Source organism: Telopea speciosissima, chromosome 1 (genome assembly GCF_018873765.1).
Source record: "Telopea speciosissima isolate NSW1024214 ecotype Mountain lineage chromosome 1, Tspe_v1, whole genome shotgun sequence".
Taxonomy (NCBI): domain Eukaryota; kingdom Viridiplantae; phylum Streptophyta; class Magnoliopsida; order Proteales; family Proteaceae; genus Telopea; species Telopea speciosissima.
The window spans coordinates 5,532,416-5,553,417 of NC_057916.1; the positions used below are offsets into that span (position 1 = coordinate 5,532,416).

At 38.4% G+C, this 21,002-nt stretch overlaps 1 pseudogene; it reads right to left on the reverse strand.

Annotated features, from left to right (window-relative positions):
• LOC122665082 overlaps positions 1-20,254 on the reverse strand; it is a 53,526-nt pseudogene extending 33,272 nt beyond the window's left edge.
• Between the last annotated feature and the right edge of the window lie 748 nt (positions 20,255-21,002).

Sequence of the window (21,002 nt, forward strand, 5' to 3'; positions counted from 1 at the left end):
AAGGATTCTATAGAATTGGTTCATTTCTGAGAGACTCAGACTACGAACATCATGGCCTCCAAACTCCACCAAGGAAATCCAATACAGCACACAGAAAATGCAGTAGCACCTCAAAGATCACACCTCTAAAATGAAAAGCATATGCATACAACACTGGATTAATTTTGCAGCTGCTGACTGAGCAATTATGGTTCAATCACAATGTACACCTATGGTGTATAATTCTTTTATTGCACAAGATGTAACATTTTCTTTCCATTTATGTGCTGCAGAGTAAGATTCATAAGAACGGGGTCTGGGGCTCCAGGCATACTTGGAAAGGCATTTACATCCTTCAAACACCTCAGACAGATATAAGCAAACAAATGTACGTACAGGATCCAGCCAGATGATTCAATTCTACTGATTAAGGCATGTTCGTAGTGATTGACATCTTACGATGTTCAACGCTAACAAAATGAGTCACGTATAACCAGGTTCATCTTACAGCTACAGATGCATCAAGTTTTAGATTGTTCAGGTGTAAAAAACAGCCAAAATACAGATAAGATCCACATGGGCAACCTCAACAATCTAAAATGGGGTCATCCTGGAACAGTGATGGGAAGAACAACTAAGGAAATGAAGAATATTATCAAGGAGCCCACTAATTAAATGGGAATGCTGCCCAATGCCAACTCCTCCATTCAAAAGTTTATCTCTTCACTCATTGTGTTTATTTACAACACACACAAACAAAACCACGCAAAAAACATGCTTTTTCCTTCTTCTGTGGCCAACATCCCCAAAATCATCAATCTCCCCAACATAGTATTCATCCATCATCACTCTTGCACTGGTACTATGGCCAACATCCCCAAAATCATCAGTACCATCCTTCCCTGCAAACAAAACACCAGTCATGACACATGAAACAGTAGCAAACTTGCAATGCACTGATCTATTGCTTTTTCTGGCTCCACATGAAACAGTAGCAAACTCGCAATGCACCACAAAGCAACTCTGATGGTGCAACTAAAATTTCAAACGTAAGGAAGGGCCTGAAGTCTCTTCAAGTCATTACTTTACCACCAGAAGTATAACATTTTTTTTTTCTTGGGTAGAAAGGAGTACAGCACTTAACAGCAAGTTAATTACTTGCTTCTGATCGAACACCATAGTTGGATCATACTATTTGGTTGCACGTAACAATGACAAACAACACTAATGCTGGTTAAAAAGTAACAACCATAACTAAAGAGTCAACTGCCCCCCCTACCCCATCCCCACCCCCCCTCACCCCCGCCCCCTCCAAAAAAAAAAAACCCACACACATACCAAAATTGTCATATAATTAATAATAAAGCCAGAATTGTCAGCTACCTCTGCATGAGGACTCATATGGCCACTTGAAACACTTTTTGGGACTAATGTGTCACATGAATAATCCCAGACATGTATTTTTACTAAATTTATTTTGAAGTCAGAGGAGTAAGTTAAAGTGTAATTGAAAAGAAAAAATATTAGATGCTCGAAGATCAACTGGTCATACTGGTTCTTAGTCTGGGCAAAGTTTGGGGTGGGGCAAGTTCAGTGGTAGTTCCATATTCTGAACTAAAAGAGACTATCCAGATTTTTTTTTTTAGTAGTGAAGAGACTATCCAGATTACATGTGCCAAAAAATTAATCCATAGGTTATTTGATATGCATAATAGATTAAAATTACTATCTTTTGAGGAAGGCAGTTGGTGAGACAAATCTAGACCCATTTAAACGTGAGTGGTCAATGTTCTTTTTTAGCCTATTCAATCTTTTAGTTAGGAGTTTAATTTATGGTTGACATGAGGGAGTCAATATTGTGAGGATTATACGATTTTGACAATTTAAGATTTTAACAGAAATATGATAGGAAAATGTGATTATGTAGGAACATAATTCAGATTTGCATAGCCACGTTCATCTTCCAAATCATTTTCTATTGAAGTGTGAAAACTTGCCTAGGGATGCAACTCAATCTGTGCTGCATTGGACAATTGATGAGTTACGAGTACAGCTCAGCTGAGGTTGGGTCCGGTATAGCTCAAATTCGAGCTCAAATTTCTCATTGGCTGGTCTGAGTTGCAGTCCTAACTCCTAATATTTTCTTTGCTCATGATTCAGATAATCCTAGGCCCCCCTCCTTCACAAGGTGCTTTGGAAGTTGAGTATACTGTATACCACTCAAAATCTAGGGAATTGGGGGGCAAAAGAGCACATAACGAATTGCTAACATGTGACTTGTTTCAAAGGAAATGCCCTGTGGTTTCTCCTTTCTTGTCTATAATGTGCAAAAGGATAGAAAATTTGTTGACCATCTTTTCCTGTTTTGTTTCTTTCTTGAAAATGTTCGAGTAATTTCATGTCATTGTTTCTGATATCTTATGCATGTCTCAAGGATGAGAGAGTTATGTTAGTTTTGGCATCTGGTACTGATTGACATGGGGGTTTAATTAGTTTCTTGTGGCTGGTTGTTCTCTTTTGCTCCCTCATAGAGTGTGCTGGAAGAGAAACACAAGGCTCTTCTGGGACAGGTTTTCTGATTGACATGGGGGTTTAGTTTCTTGTGGCTGGTTGACTTGGAATGATTGAAGCCCAAAGAGAAGCAAATTCTTGTATAGTTTATGGTAAAAACCGATCATTCATTCAAGAAGCAATTTTGGCTCTGTTAGGGTACCATGTGCAGAAGTAGATCATTGGCATTCAGACAAATATGACGCATGTAAACAAGTACTCAAAGAATTAGAAGTTCAGTTACTACATCAGATTTTTGAGAAATTAAGGTTTACTTACCTGATGCTCACCCAAATTTGTCGTACAAATAGATTATAAACTGCAAGATGGATATTCTAACATAGAATAATGGTTTTCAAAGCAGATCAGTTGTTGAACCAGAAAGAGACTAGCTCAGGCAATTATCAAATGATTAGGCAAACAAAATTTCAATTCTTATGCTGCTACTTCGTCTTCACCTATTAACTATTAACCCCTGCAAGCCTATATTGGAGATACAGATTTTTGCTCTTTGCTCCAAATCGAATCAATTTTTCTTGTTCATTTCTTACTAACTGACATTACAGAAATAAAACCAAACCTCTAGGAAAACTGAGGTAAATGTAAAACCGCAGGCATCCTTCAAAAGAACATATAACAAGAAACTGAAAAAGATAGAAAATCTGAAATCCACATGTTTCAGATTACCCATCTTCTGAACTCACATATGGAACAATAATTGATGGGCTCTGCAAAGCTGGGAACACTGGAAGGGCCATTAGCTTGCTCAGGGAATGGAAGATAAGGGCAGATGTAAGCCAAAACCTAATGCAGTAATTAGTCATTAATCATTCCCCAGTGGGGAATATTTATGGGTCCTAGACCCTTTCTAGGTGGCGGCTTCAATTTTACCCATTTGCCCTCTTAGGAGGAATTAGGGTGTTTGCCTTAAGTTTCAACGGCGAGATCCGGTTCGCATCGAGAAGCAACCCCTTGTCGGGGGAATTTGGATTTTTTGGAATCCATGGTTCTTACAGCTGCACGGCAGATCCATTGTTGCCAATACTTTATAGTCATATAGTTGAGAATTGACAACACCAGTGGTTTTGTCATACTGCATTTAATTTGGTAACATTAAAAACCATACATGTTCATGTAGAACTCTTGACCACTATGTTTCTCCTTGTAAACCCTTTGATTTGTTTATGTTAACTTCCACAAAACCTAGTTTACAACTCTAAAGTAGTGTTCTGCAGTAGTAATAATGATTTTTTTCAGTCGTCACTATTGGAAGATTCCCATTTTGCCATAGCCTTGAAATGATCATACAGTGTATTCATTGCTAAAACAATGATAGATTTTCAGATCAATTTCTTGTATCGTTCTGTGGTTGGTAGAGATTTATCATGTACACAAGGACCGCCTTATCAACCCTCTTAATAATAGTTCTTTATGTGTTCCCTACCTTAAGAGACGCCCAGAGAGAGAGATTCTAACTCATTAAATTATGAAACATAATTGTTACTTGGCATATCAATATTTAACTACTTCATATAGTATTTTAAGACCAGTATTCTCACCTTGAGCAGCTTCTTTATAACAGAAGAGCTTCTCCCTCGCTGTGCCTCGTCTTAAGTATGCTTTCACATTCTGTGCAAGAAGATACATAATTCTAATTAAATCTATATATATTACATCTCCCCAATCCTTTTACCATAACCTTTTATAACCCCCCCCCCTCTTTCTTGTCCCCATTTCCAATGGATTTTGGGACCTAGGTGCTTAGACAACTTGTGGGCAGTAGCCTAGGTTCAGGATAACTCCTTTGGAGCCTAGGTGACGCTTTGACAACTATGGATTGGCCGCTATGATGTTGCATTATAGTAGATGGCATAGTTGTCACGGCATCTAGGGACCTAAGCGACCCAAGGCGTTGGAGAGGGCTGGGATGCAAGGTGACCAAGGCGCCTGGACGCCTAGGCGACGCCATGACAACTATGGTGGTTGGTTTATTCATTTTACCAACTGAAGTTGAGTTGCTTTGTATAAGAAATTTTTAGCATAAACTCTAGTCAAACACCCATGTTCTAGATCAATCTGTATGATAATTTTATCTTAATCATATGCTTTAAGGAATATCTTCAAAATATGTAAAGCAGAAATCATTTGACCCTGATGAATTCGACTAAAAATTATTAAGGCAATTCAATAACATATTATTATAAAGGACAAAAATTACTTGATCCAATCCAAAAGAAGAAAGACGATTATCCACTTCTTAAGAGCTTCAGTGATCCTTTTGAGACATTCACAAGGCTATTGCAGCAAACATTTCAATACCCATTTTCTTCTTTGGTACCCAAGCTTATGTACACAAATTATTTAGGTGCAAACCTTTGGCATTCTGTATTCAATCGGCCTCCTCTACAGCACTAGTCCAGGTCTTATATGTTGTGTGAGTCACATTCTTTTCTTTAATGGTACTGGCATTCATAATCATTGGAAGGACTAGAAAATAAAACTGCAAATCATCAAATAACGCATAGGACCAATCCCATTAACGGTAGGTATAGTGCTGAATCAACAGGAAAACAGTACTCTTACTATACTACATTTTGAACAAAAGCAGCAAGATTCAATCAGTAATAAATCACTTGCCCCCAAATTCATGAATTCCATCTCCATTCTCCACACCATAAAAACCCTTAGTATTCAGCTCTTAGCTGCATAGTTGCCACGGCGTCCCTAGGTGTTGGAGGAGGGGGAAAAATCAAGGCGTCGCCTAAAGTGACCAAGGCACCCTTCCAGCGAAGGGCGCCTCAATACCCTTCCAGCAAAGGGTGCCTTGATACCCTTCCAGCGAAGGTGCCTATATACCCTTCCAGCAAAGGGTGCCTGGAAGCCTATGCAACACCTTGACAACTATGCATTGGTGTAATCTAAAAAGATTAATATAATGGTGACATGGTGATTCCTGGGTGGTGATGATGGACGCCTATGCTAAACCTTGACAACTATGCATAGGTGTAATCTGGAAGCCTATGCAACACCTTGACAACTATGCATAGGTGTAATCTAAAAAGATTAATATAATGGTGACATGGTGATTCCTGGGTGGTGGTGATGGAAGCCTATGCTAAACCTTGACAACTATGCATAGGTGTAACCTAAAAAGATTAATATAATGGTGACATGGTGATTCCATGGTGGTGGTGATGATCAAATTTTGCAGAACATTTTGCAATTTAGAACTACCCTCCCTAGAAATTCTTTACCAGTACACACAAAAGGGGTTTTGGCCAAATTTTAGCCAAAAAGAGTATTGAACATAATTGAACAGTAGCATCATTAGGAGTAACAGCAGAATCTTAATTTCTGAGAAAATATATTTAAAAGTAACCATGCTCAAAAACAGAAATATGTGTAACACTATTTATTTATTTATTACCTTCTTGTCTAGTAATATTGCCTGAGTGCAGTCAGCTTCAGCTTGCTGAAAGCTGCACAAATTGAGAAATGGGAATTTCATTAATTGACATTTTGATATGGTAAGAAATGCTAAAAGGATAATTCTGAAAAACCAAAATGTAACATACCACCCTAATTCTAAATATGATGCTGCTCTGTTGCAGTAATAGGTTGCATTATTTCCATTCAACTTGATGGCTTCACTGTAGTAACTAACAGCTTTATTCCACTGCCTTCCCTTAAAAGCAGCATTTCCCTGCATAGAGGTTAAAAGGAGTGAGATAAGAAAGCATGACAAGGAGAAATGGTAATCGTGAATAACAGTGCCATGTCATATGTTCTTCTAGTCATACAGACAAGAGAGAATCATATTCCATTTCGTAATACTAAAGAAGAACTCAGCAAGTTGTAAACCTACTTTTAGCATGCTACACAAACCTATCTCATAAACATGTACTTGACGTCAAAACCGACTAAATTGGTTCTGTAAGTACTTGATAAATTTAGATATTTATTTCTTATTTTACATGTTCACATAGAAATCAACAATGATAAGGTGAGAAAACAAACCTTTTCTTTCAAAAGTTCTGAAGTATCGATGCTACCATCAGAATCTGGTACTGGCAATGAGTTTGACACTAAACTGACTTGTTCTTGAAGAGAAGTGTAAATATCCAAAACACTACGAAGGAGGAATTTATCTGCTCCATGGGACGCAATAAATGATACAGAGAATGGACTACCATCATGCTTTCCTAATGGAACAGTAACCTGGCAACCAGAAGAAATAGTACTTCTATATAATCCCACTAGATTATAAACCCAATAATGGAACAGATAGATATCAAAGCAAACTACCTGGCAACAACCAGACATGCTTGCAATGCTCAGTAATGCAAATGCTCTATCATGGAACTCGGTGGATAGGGTTTTGTTTGAATTGAGCTTTCCCGTAGAATCTGAAATAGTTGGAATTACTAATATTCCATCTTCCTGAGACAAAGAACCATAAAAGAAATAATGATGCAAGGTATGGGGAAATATAAGGAAAGAAAAAGGACCAAACAGAAGCAAGCTATAGATGCAAACCTGAGAATGATGGAACTAAAAGCAATCGAATTGAAGCTTTAAAAATTTGATAAACTCGTTCCGAATACCAATGAAAGAAAGGGAAGCAAGGAACTACTGTTTATTAATGAGCCTAAAAATTACTACAGTAATGGTGTTGTGCCCCATTTTATCAGACACATTTGCCCATCTGCCAGCTCGTCTCCCAGATGAAATTCTTGTTCCAATGGAAGCCAAGAAGTACAGACAACGAAGTCCCTACTATGATGTTGAGATTTGTGAGTTAAATTCATAGTTTCAGGATTGGTGTCATCATCTTGAACCACAGCTGGGAAATTGAAAATCCAATTGTCAATGAAAGTAGATGCATCCCCTATCTTGGCTAAGGACTCACTAAACAATGAATTATAGTATTAACGAGTTTCCTGAGTCAACAGAAAAATATAAGAAGAAAGACATTAAAATTGTACCAAGAAGGACCCATCATTTTCCATCAACTTCAATGTGCAAAGTAGTGGACCAAAAGTGCAGAACAGTTGTGAAAAAAAATAGGTCCAGCATGCAGTAGAAAGTGTAGTCACTACATTGGTGATCAAGAAATAAAGTACATAAATCAAACTGTTATAGATTAAGGATTCACAATAACAAAAACTAAAAGCAATTTGAGAAGAACAGCATGAACAAGGGGACGATACCTTCAAGAGACTGCTGAGTGCAGCTCGCATTTCAGTCCTGACTTTATAGAAAGTTTTAATGTTGTCATGTGTAGTGTTAACTGCTGCAAGAACCTGAGCAGATACATCACGTCCTAACTCGGGCTTCACTGTTTTAACCCATTCTTCGTGATTTGTCTTGAACTCATATCTAAAAAAAAGTGATATAGAAATAAGGGAAATTGGTCAGAAAGGAACAGCTAAATCACTTTAACCACCATGAATTGTGAACTTCTAACTGGTACAACAGAAGAAAGGATGAAAAAAAACAGATTAAGCACTTAATTTTTAAAACTTCTAAAAAAAATAGTAGATTAATGATGCAACAAACACAAGCCTGGGAACTTGTCCAACATCTCCATCCTCTTTCTTTGGTGAAAAGAAAGATTTCTTTTTTATTTTTGCCTTCATTTTTTTTTTTTAAGGGGGGGGGGGGGGGTGGGGTGGAGGTAGAAAACCGCCTTCCTATACTGAGACAGAGGACACTAGCCCCTACGAAGAGCCATCTCTCTCTGAACTCTGAATGGATATTCAAATCTTTAAGACAACATACCAAACTAATTAGACTCTTCATCCTATCAGCTATTCAATAAGCAAATTTCGCACAGATCTCAAAGGTTCTGTGCACTATTCCAGATTGTCTAACGAATTTCCTTTGGACATGACCACTTTCTCCCTAGGCAATTTGAGAGCCACTAATCCTCCAATCAACCGGATATTACTTAATTGCTACTAGTCGCATAAAATACCTGCCCACCTCTTACAATGAAAGGACAAAGAGTAGCCTAATTCCTAAAACAGAAACAATCATTGGAATTGATATTTTCTCTCGCTCTAAAGCCCTGTTTGGTTAACAGTAAAATGAAGTAAAATTAGAACAAAAGCAAAATGACTAGTTTTACATGTTGATATACATTGTTGTTGCCCTCACCAAGTTTTCAAAAATCGGTTTCGAGGGCGGTTTCAGTCAGCCCCGAAACCGAGATATGGTAGGTTTTGACCAAGATATTATAGGTTTCAACCGAAACTCGGTCAAAACCTAGTATTTTTCCAACCCAACTAGAAACTTCCGTTTCGAGGCCCAAAAAGAGGTTTTTGGCCCTGATTTTTTCTATGCTGCCTATTTTTTACATTTTAAATCCAATCCATGAATTAGTTTCACAAAAAGAACACTCAAAATGGTGCTTGTAGTTTTGACCTAAGTTTCCTACTGTATAATGTTCTTGGAAATGATATTGAACCAGGTTTGGCACTTATTTATGCCAAATATCATTTAAATAAATGTTTTTAAATTTTTTATTTCATTTACTTAAGATATTATTCATAAATAAGGAACCAGGCTTGGCACTCAACATATTTTTATATGTTGCAAACCTAGTGTTGTGCTCTACCCAAACAAATCCAAGATTACTTAAATCTGATTTATATTGAAAAAATTATGTTTCGGTCAAACCTTATTTGGTGTATGCAACTGCTGTTTAAATCGCCCTGAATGAATATAAATTTTTAGATATCAAAACAAATGAAAACTTTGCCGCTCTTGTGGTTTTTAGCAATGTTTTATCATATTAAAGTTTATGGAATTTTTAGATTTGAAAAAAAAAAAACCCGAACATTTGAAAATTCAAAATTTTCACCTTCCCGCGGAAAATCCAATTTTTAGTTCTTGAACTAGGGGATTGACTTTTTATCCTTTTTGAATTTGATTTTCTAACTATTTTTATGGATTCAAATAGGAGGGTATTTGCTAATTTATGAATAATATTTTAAATGATATTTGGCATAAATAAGTGCCAAGCCTAGTTCGATGCAATTTCAAGCCCAAGTTTCATCAAGTTTCGATGGGAATAAGTGAATTTATATAGGTGGTTCAACGAAGTTTAGGTCAAAACTTACAATTGTCCGAAATTAAGTCAAAACATGTCAAGACCTGATAGAAACCAGGTACAAAGGCGTATTGCACTTGGGTTTCGTCTCGGTTTCTTGTGAAACCAAAATACCCCGAGGTTCCCTAACAGTATCCCCCTTCAGTGCCATTTTGATGGTGTTTTTTTGCAAGGCCGTGTATATACAAGCCTGCACGTGCGGGGGGTTGTTTATGTACATTTTCGTTGCACTTAACAAATCAAGCTTTTAGGATAAGCGGTTGTAACATTGCAATTGTGACAAAGGTGGTTAGTTCTGAAAGTCACGAGGAGACACTGCATTTTATGCTAACAATCTCCCCCTCACCGTTTGTCGAGTAACTCGAACCTGAGACCTTGGCTCTAATACCAATTGTTGGTCCATCCGAGGCTCAAGCGCTTAACAACTTACCGCTGCGCTAAAACCAGTTGGTGGTAGTGAAGGCGTGACCTTATTGCCTTAAGCAGGTCGGGCGGTTAGCCCGAGAGTTGCGAGGAGATGCTACATTTTATGCTAACACTTTAGGACTTGATCCCTCTCCTCTAAGTCTCTAACTGAGACATGAGATCTTCAACGTAAGATCGTTTTGATGCTTGAGTCTTCATCCATTCCTTGTACTCCTCCCTCCCTCGATGTAAGTAAAGCAAGCAAAGGAAACAATCTAGAACCAATGGGAAAATCTCTCTCTCTCACTGGCTGGGCATGGGGATTCCATGCCACACCGCTGGCATGCGATCCCCTGCTCAGAAACTATTAAAAACAAACAATAAATGTCAAAGCAACTAAAATGTAGCGATGCCAAACAGAAGTGTCCAACACAACATCTATAAACATACTAGAAGATATACAAGAAGGAACTAAGTATCCTACACATCATAGGACTGCAAACTACTACTACTAATAATAATAATAAGAGAACTCAAAAAGTAGACACTTTTAACAGATATTCACATTGAAGAGAAATTAAAAATTTTATTCTAGACTACCGCTGGAGCAGCACCATCACACTAGCAAGAGCCTTCAAACTAGATGTTCCATGTTGCATGTTTGGATATAGTTCATAAAATCCTTTTAAACTAGGAACATTTGAAGCAATGTGTTGGCCAATATTCACATGCCGGGGTGTTTGATCTGCTCAACCAAAAAGCAAATTATATTCACAAGAACTTCAAATCAGCCCATCTATAAAGAGAAAAACCCTTTCTAACAAATTTTAATCAAATCCATCTCCTAAGTTAAAACCCAACACAACCAGATACATATGACAAGAATGCATACTTACACCCAGATAGGTTTTCTGTTGCTTTGTTAAGAACATAAATCGACTTCTGCTTTGGAACGTAAGAAAGTTGAAAGCAATCATCAGCAAATATAAAGCGTCTAGCCTTTCTAAACTCCACTGCAGACATTGGCAGTAGAACATGCCCAACATGCCGTAAAGTAGACGGATCACGTGCAAACCATCCTGAAATGGTCCAAATCTTGGAATGAATAGAGAGTTAATAAACAAGAATAGCAAGCTACCTCAAATCAAGGTTTTCGAAAAAGCTAGTGAGTGGCTATATTCATAATGATCCAACATACTCATTGAAATACCAGAATGCTGGATAAGTTAATGGATACCGCATGATTGCATGAACGTTACTACAAATTCATAATAAACATGGCATCTTGCATCTGGGCCTACAGGACTGGTACAAACAATCTTGGGTTACTGTGACTTGCCACATGTCAAGTTGTCAACATATCACATATGGATCTCACCCAAGAGATAGCTTGAACAGTCAGCTTGAGAGACGATAACCATGAGGAATTATCCTGTATTTATTTTAACTATGAGGATTGAAAAAGTGAAAATTAACATAAAAATTGAAGATCCTAAAATATCCAAATTTTGATGCTTAGTCCACATGGTTAAAAATCATTGTTTGTGTTGATAACTTGATATATGTTAATGTGTGCCCTTACTAACAGCTCGAGATTTTGGGATAAGCAGTTGTAATGTGGTACCAGAGCCAGGAGGCCAGGTGTTCAATCCTTGGTAGGTTAAGAAGGAGTGTCCCTGCGTGCTGGTGTCACGTGTTGGTGTCACATGCAGACTCGTGTGTAGGCCCTAGGGGAGCATGAGCCGGGGTACTTATACACATTTTTGTGTGCCCTTCCTAACAGCTCAAACTTTTGGGACAAGGAGAGTTATAACAGTTTGGCACAGGAAATTTATCAAGTTCGTCTACAATATCTAATAATGGAACAAGCAGCTAAGTTATTGGCCCCAGACATAAGAAACTGCCTACAATAAACTTTCATGGTTCATAAACAGATTGTTTTCTGGACAAACGAATCAAATGCCACTTTTGGACATTTTTTCAGTCCAAAAGGAAATGTCCAAAATTTTGAGCCATGTGGAAAGCTGAGACCCGAAGATATGTGCCTCAGTGCACAGAAGTGTAGGAATGCACAAAAGCGTAGGACGAGGGAACCTATGTACCCTAAGATAAGATGATGGAGACTATAAGGGGAGTCCCTAAGGACGTTTATGATAACGTGGTCAAACAAGGACAGTGGAACTTTGAGGGAGACACCAATGCGATGTGGAACGAGATGATGATTTGTATTAAGAGGGTTGCCAAAGATGTGCTAGGGAAAGCGAAGGGTAGTTGTCAAGCCCTATGGAGACTTAGTGGTGGAACGATGAGGTCCAAGCGGCTATTAAGACCAAGAAATATTGTTTTAAGACATGGCAAAGGACTAAAGAAATAGGGGATAAAAAGAGGTATAATGATACCAAAAAAAGAGCTAGGAAAACTGTGGGGATGGCTAGGGCGAAGAAATATGAGGACCTCTATACCAATCTAAACGTAAAAGAAGGGGGAAAAGCTATATATAAGATAGCTAAGATGAGAGAAAGGAAAAGTAGAGATTTCGATCAGGTGAGGACGGAAGAGTGTTGGTAAGGGATGAGGACATGGTGAAGAGATGGGATGAGTATATTTGTGACCTACTAAATGGAGATAGGTCGAGTAGAGGTATGTACGAAAGGTTAGTGTGGAAAAAGTTAAAGAAGTCTTAAGAAAGCTAAAAGCAGGCAAGACACCAGGTCCCGATGAGATTCCAATAGAAGTGTGGAAAACCCTTGGAGGTTGTGGGGTATATTGGCTAACTAATTTGTTTAACAGGATTATAAACACAAGGAAGATGCCAGATGAATGGAGGAGAAGCATTGCAGTCTTAATCTGCAAAAATAAAGGTGATATCCAAAACTGCAATAACTATAGAAGCATAAAGCTAATGAGCCACACTATGAAACTTTGGGAGAAGGTTATTGAAGCCCGTTTGAGAAGAGAGACTCTCAGAACTCGGTAAACCAATTTGGTTGTATGACAGGTAGATCCACGACAGAAGCTATCTACCTATTTGAGGAGGCTCATGGAAAGATATAGAGATAGCAAGAAGGATCTCTATATGGTCTTTATTGACCTAGAAAAAGCCTATAACCGAGTCCCTAGAGATATAATCCAGCATGTTCTAGTGAAGAGAGGGGTGTCGAGTAAATATGTGGATGTTATTAAAGATATTTATGAAGGCGTTGTGACTAGTGTGAGATCTGTAGGAGGTCAGGGCAGGGAATTCCCAATCACCATTGGGTTACATCAGGGATCAACCTCAAGCCCTCACCTATTTGCACTTATCATGGACGACCTAACCAAGAGTACTCAAGACAAGGTCCTGCTTAGCCAATGATATAATTTTGGTGGATAAGACAAAAATAGGGATTAACGCTAAGTTAGAGCTATGGAGATCTACCTTGGAAACAAAAGGCTTTAAGATTAGTAGAACACAGACAGAGTATATGATGTGTAATTTCAGTCACACTATGATGGATAATGACATGGTGCAAATTGAGGACAGAGAGATACCACAAAGTGACTATTTTAGATATCTGGGGACAATCATAAATAAAGAACGTGACATAGAGGCTGATGTTTCACAAAGAATTAAAGTGGGATGGATGAAGTGGAGTGGTGCGTCCGGAGTTCTGTGAGACCGACGTATTCCTTTAAAGTTTAAAGGAAAGTTCTATAGGACTGTTGTACGACCGGCTATGATGTATTGGGCAAAATGTTGGGCAGCTAAGAAATATCATATTGAGAAGCTATGTGTAGCGGAGATGAGGATGTTAAGATGAATGTACGAAAAAACTAGGAAGGATAAAGTAACGAATGAACGTTTTAGAGCTAACTTGGGAGTTGCCTCGATCAATGACAAATTCCGAGAGAGTCTCTTGAGGTGGTATGGTCATGTTCAATGGAGGCCTAGGGACGTGATGCAGCTCCAAGTAGGAAGAAGAAGAAGAAGTCCTGAACTTAGGGCTTAATTAGGGAGCCATAGATTAGGTTTATTTGCTAGTATTCTCCATACTTAGTTTAATTTCTGTTTTTAGATTGAACCGGTTTAGAATTGGTTGTATCCAATTGGTTCAAGTGGTCCAATTTAAGTTATTTAGCTAGTTAGTTCCTAACTTAAGTTAGTAGGGGTATCTTGGTCATTTTCTGTTTTAATTAATTAGTTTTGATTTAAACCTCTCCCTTCCACAATTTTGTGGAGGAGAAGTCATTAAGTTGTATTAGGATTTGGCATAAAGCCATATTATAAATAAAGTAAATCGTGGAGGCTCCCACACAATTGAATTTTTGAAAAAGACTGATTTGTTGGCTGTCGATTGCTGCTGCTGCTGCTCCTTTGGAGTGTTGCATTGTGGATCTATCAAGGAAGAAGGACAGGTGGATCTCCTGTGACTCCTTACGCGTGACGGCTGGGAGGTTCTCTCACTGAAGGTGACTCTATCCTTCGACCCTTGTCAGACTTGCTGCCGGCGGAGATCTGCTGTAAGTTTGAAGTTTAATTTTCTGTTCCATCCATTCTTCTTCCCCCCATTCGATCCCATTTATTTTCTGTTTGAATTTTTAAAATCCTAGATCATCTAAGCCCTATCCAGCAACAACCCCTTATCAGAATCTTACCAAATTCTGATCACAGCTTCCCCTCCATCAATCCTACACTCGAACTGAACTGTTGTCCCAAATTCTCACTCAAAACCCTAGTTCTATAAAACCCTATTAAAACCCCAAACCCTAGAATCCTGATCTCATATTTCCAGCCATTCAAATCCAAGCCCCTTTCACTCGAACCTCCCTCCTACACATCTGAACACTCGACCCTAACCCCTGGTTCAGATTCCCATTATAAACCCTAGTTTTGACTACTTTGCTATTTCCCTAAAACCCAAAACCCTAACCCTAAATTCTGGAATCTGAATTTTGATTCAAATCTGTGTCAAATCTGTCTTAATAGCTTCCCCTAAGCCTGCCTATTAAAATCAGATATAAATTACCCCATTCCCCCATACCTAACCCTAGAATTTAACCTAAAAACTCTAATTCTGCCCATTTGAGCCAACAGCCCCTCTTTAGATCCTATTTGCTTGGCTCCTAGTAGGTTTCCTACCTATCTAGGACTACATTAGGACGCCCCAGTAAGGAGGAGGAATATGATCTCGATTGAAGGAGCTAAAAGAGCTAGGGGCAGGCCTAAAATGACCACAGGAGAAGTTGTGAGGAAGGACATGCATTGTCTAGGTCTTATACCAAGTATGACCTTGGAAAGGAGCCTACTAGAGGGCAAGGATCCATGTATCAGACCCCATTTAGCTGAGATTGTCCTGACTTGCTGGGTTGTGCCTCTTTCATCTTTCATTTTTCTTATATTCTCCTTCTTTCATTTGTCATTGTCCATTTTTTTTTCTCATCTATTTCCCCATCACTCTTTTCCCCATCTTTCCCTACTTTGTGTTGTTTTGATCCATGTAACCGACCCCATTAAGTTGAGATAAGGCTGAGTTTGTTGTTGTGGTGGTGGTGGTGGAAAGCTGAGACCCGAAGCAATTGAGGAATATTTTGTGATTTTCACCGCTTCTTTCCTGATTAAGGTAATTCAATTCCTATTTCACTCACGATTTGTCAAGAATGTCCCAGTTGCCCATGTAATGACTTAAAAATCTCACATCCAAATGTGATTTGAGCAAAGTTTTAAAGATCAGCACAGATCTTCTAGATCCCCCTATCTGGATTGGTGTCCTTCCAGAAAACAATCCGTTGTGGATCATTGATCTATATTATTTTAGGAAGAAAGCTCTCTGTGGGGAGTGTACTGCCAACACCCATACACAGAGGAGGGTGAAATGACCGCCCCCCTCCCTCATGAAAGGCAGAAATCCCACCCCCATGATGCCAACGCATGTGCTCTCATTGGCTCCCACGCACACACGGGCCGCGCTCCACTACAGAGCACATTGACCCATTATTTTAATAATTTTTCTCTCTAGATCAGGGGATCCGGTGGTCTGGATCACCTGGACAGCCCAGGAAAATTCAGACTATGATACCAATCTTTTAAACCTTGGCTTGGATATGGGAGGATGTTCTCAAGTCTTGTGAATTGTGATCGAGAATGTTCTCAAATATTCATGTTACACTTAATCGATTTATCCGAGATACAGATTATACATATTGTTGCATTTAGTCTAGTAGTTTAGTTTTTATTTTTTATATTTTTGTCATTTGTTTTATAGGTGTTGCCAAATAAAGCAGAAACCACCCTCATGCAATTCTCCCTTTTTTCTCCCCTTCACCATCAACACTACATCTTTTTCATCGAATTACAGTACAGAACATTTAATTCTCTGTCTGTAAACCGACCTTCATATTAAGCCCTTATTTTCTCAGCAATATTTCCTATATACAATTCTCTTCACCCACTAGTATTTAAACTCTTCCTATTTCTTAAAATCTAAGGTTTTTTCAACCTAGAACACATTTCCATGTATGTTTACATCAGAAAACCTATTTACCTCTATATTTCAAACCAGAAAAATTTACACATCTAAGAGAATATACAATCTTCTTCCAACTAAATGTGCAGAGCTAGCCTCCAATAGTAGATTACTAGAGATGATTTGGTAAAGGAGAATGACTCACCAACTTGACTGGCTAGTATGTACCAGCGATTATTCCAGCATTTCTTAGTTTACCATCTAAAACTTCCATCATATCCTTGAATTTCCATAGACTTCCATCAACTTCTACGAAATTTTTTTGCTAACAGGACCGAAGTTCATATGGAAACTACAACGTAGAACCAAGGTTATTTCTCGTATAATATATGATATGTAGTAGATGGCAATCATGCTGACAAAATATACGGAAAAAAAAACCCAAATAGAATCCATGAAGTGTTCGAACTATTCATCCATCATCAATTTATAAGAATCAATGGAATAAAGGTGGTACAGACATCTACGTTATTGAGAGGTTTAGCCACTATTATGCAGAAGTAAGCAGTAAGTACTTTACCAACAGTGTCTAAACTCTGAGAGTTAAGTAGTACTCCAATGGTAGACACAGCTCCATGAGAAGGTCGAAATCCAAGGACACCACAAAATGATGCAGGGGTTCTTACACATCCAATCGTGTCAGTACCTACAGAATTAAAAGAAGACAAGTGTAACAATGTTATGATGGGGGGGAAGAGGTGGAAAATACTCTGTAAACTAATAATGTCAATAGATATAAGTAAGAAACTCTAAAATATCTAAGGTAACATGGATCAACAAAGATACAGTCATTGAGGGCATCTTTCTACTCAAGATGAGTGCAATCAGTAATCATTTTATGGATTTTCCAGTTAAAAGCAATATAAAGTGATCGTACCAAGGGTGCTAGGTATATCAATAAAGCTAATTATACTCACACAAAACTAGAATAAAAATTTTTGTCTTCAGAGGTTATCAATGCAAATTAAAATAGAGTAACTAAGCCATCAGACCATAGAAGGCCAGAATAATTAAACATCTAGCTGTATAATACTACAAAAGCAACAGGATATATACTCACATACCAACAGAGATCCCAACAATCTTTAGTATTATGGAGCCTGCCCTTAAGTTTTGCCAATACGAAATCAAAATTCCAACTATCAAAAGCAAAAAAATCAGATTAATAATGTCCAAATGTTCACAAAGTTGCACCTTCCAAATTCCTTCAAGATCTTTTCTAGCAGTTGACTCATGCAACCCAAGCCAAACACCTTCTTCACTTTAAGATAAATGTCAATGGATCAATTTTGCAATCATAGGCTTATGTGATGGATGTTCTACAAAGTAGAATCTAGAAAGAAATATCTCCTTCAAGTCTGTAAGAGATTGACAACTTTCCAAAACAGAAATGGACATTCTAAGAAGTAGAACCTAGAAAGAAATTGTCAGATTTCCTTCTTCAGTTTGTAAGGGATTGACAAGTTTCCAAAACAGAACTGGAGCATCTGCCATTCAGAACGTAAAGGACAGCTACATGGAATGAGTCTTGTTTGGATGACTGGCAAGAATGGAAAGAATGTAATCAGAAATTAGTCCTTTTGAGGGAGCCCAGGAGCTGCAGTACCACTAGGTGATAAGTAGAAATTTTGGGTGGCACTAATAGGTAATTAAGATGAGGAAAGCCGATAAATTTGGTTTTTCCATGAGAACGAATGATAAAGTGCAACTTGGAGGTGTTAGAGGTCACGGGAAAACCAAAAATGACTTCTGATGTGTTGAACACCAGCCAACCAGGAAGTGCCATAAAAGACAAGACCACTTATGATTTTGTTGAACAAATGGCCCTAAACAATGGCAATAGTAGAGGAGGATTGGTGTAGTTAAAACCAAAAGTAGATGGGGCTTGGGACCTGGGATACTGCTTAATTAAGTTGAATTGAGTTGATAACCTATAGTATCACGCCAGGTCAAGTACATAATCCGTGTTAACATGGTACAAGCCTACATTACATAGGCATCTAAAAACAGGAGACATCACATCTGAGACTAGTTTTGAGCAAATAATGCATTCTCCAATTAAAAATGCAATAGCCAATTTCCGCTTTGGTTTTGCATTTCCACCAAGAAGTCCAGATAAATGTTAAAGGAATGATATTCTATGACACATCACTCCCACTCCTCGAGGGAAGATAGAAATATATGCTGAGACCAAGGGATAACCCCAGTAAATGATTCAACATATACAAGCATCTCCAAAAACTTTTGCACCTCTGGACGTGCACATTTGATAGCTGTCTTCACAAAGACGCACCAAAAGAGTTTGAGTGGAAAAACAATCAAACTTTTCCACTCACATGATATCTTTCACTTCATTAGAATTCTTAAAATAAATAAGACCCACATGGTTAGTTAATTAAGGAAATGAAATATGCATAGTTTAGACTTTTGACCAGAAAATACATTTCTCCAATTGTCACTCAAAATGATACATACTAGCATTCCATACCAATAGCAAAGTCAACAAGTCCAACCGCAACAACCACTGCAGAACCACTTGATGATCCTCCGGGGACTTGCGATGGCACTTCCGGGTTGGCTGGTGTTCCATAGTGCATGTTCTCTTCCGTGATCCTGCAATATTAGGAAAATGAGAAAAACAATTCTCTACAACTGTTTACCCATACAAAAAGGTATGCATGACACTGATACGTCATATCATAAACTCAATTTATTGAAGAGTAAAGATGATGGATGAAGTCTTGAACACATTACAAAGACATGGCTTCATCAATAATAATCCTTTTCTGCCGACATTTTATTTCATTCTGTCAGATTAATTGAACCCAAAAAAAAATTCAAGTAAAACACAACTCCCTGAAAAGGGAAACAAAGAAAATCAAGATGCAACAAACAAATACTAGGGCACATTTGTAGTTTTCCAACTGAAGAAAGTAGCTCAGTGATTACCAGCATGAGTCCTTTCTGCCCCTGGTTTTGAAAAATCACAAGTTCCAACTGCATCTCCATGGAAAATAGAAACGGAAAAGCCAAAAACCAAAAAAATATACGAGAGCATATAAACGGAATCCTTTACGCACCCAAAAGCCAATTCATCCATGACAGCCCTCCCGACACAAGTAGCTCCATTTTTCAGAAGGCAAGACACGGCAACCGCAGTCTGAGCAGAAGGCTCGTGCGACCGCTTCCAATCCAAATTCCCAAAACCGCTTACATAACCCTCGACATCAAAACTGCATCCCCCTAAAATGTAAGTGTCAGAATCAAAACTAGAAAAACGAAAAAACTACAGGAACGGAAAGACAGACCTGAACAAAAACGAAGGAGTACGAACTTGTCACTAATAGCAAAAGTGAGGCCGGAAAGCAATTGACGAGCAGCAGGAGGAGGCGGTTGAGGAGAGGGAAGAAGCTCGAACCGCTAGATAAAAGCGCCGAAATCTTCTCTGGTTTCGGTTTTAGCTCTTCTCCTCCTCCTAGTCTCGCTGAGAATGATAATTCCAGCGACGCTGATGCCGATAACGATCCAAAACTTTGTGCTGGAGACTTTGATCCTCCCCAGCCTCAATGATTTTGAAGTCTCCATCATTGACCTCCAATTGGGATCTTTTGTTTTTGTTTCTTCTTATTCCACTCTCTAGAAAATTTACAGCAGAGTTTTGAGATCGTTCAGGTCGTCAGGACAGACGTCAAGAAATCTGATACCACTACCACATTCTCACCATCTCCAATTCGCGGAGTGTGCATTCATGCTTGTGCTCTGTTCTAATAGTGAGAACGACCTTCGCAGCAACGCAGAGAAGAGAACCTTCGGATACAGAGGCGGAAAATGGGAGGAGTAAAGAAATATAAAGTTTGGGAACGGGACAGGCCGCAAAAATTTGCCGCAGTTCAGCAGTTACTTTTTTTTTTGATAAAACAGTTCAGCAGTTACTTTCTCAACAAGTTTTATGCACTTATGCACCTCTGGTTTAGGGCTTCAAATTTTATAGAATAACGAAAATGCCACCTTGTCTTTTTTTTTCTTTTCTTTTTTTTTTTAAAAGAAAAAACCACTAACAAAACACAGACCACTAAACACCAGAATCTATACAAGCTTGTCGGGCTAAGGTAGTTACAACTGCCCTGTTAAATTTACAGCTGAAAGGAGAAAAAGAAATACCTCGAGTTAGATCCGAAAATATTAACATCGGAGGCACTAAGTGCCAAGGCCAAGTGCAAGTGGATGGAGATGGAAGGGTTGTAGCGATCCAAGAAGTATCAACACACAAAATTTCCTTTATCTGCAACCCTATGCACGCAGCACGAGTAAAATCTTGTTGGATAGCCATAACATAAGTATCTATTTGTGTTGTACAAAGCAAGTTCCTTGCATCAAAAAATCAGAACCTGTCCTGAACCAAAATAAGATACGCCCAGCTTGTCCGGTTCAGTTCTCGTGAACTGAATCCT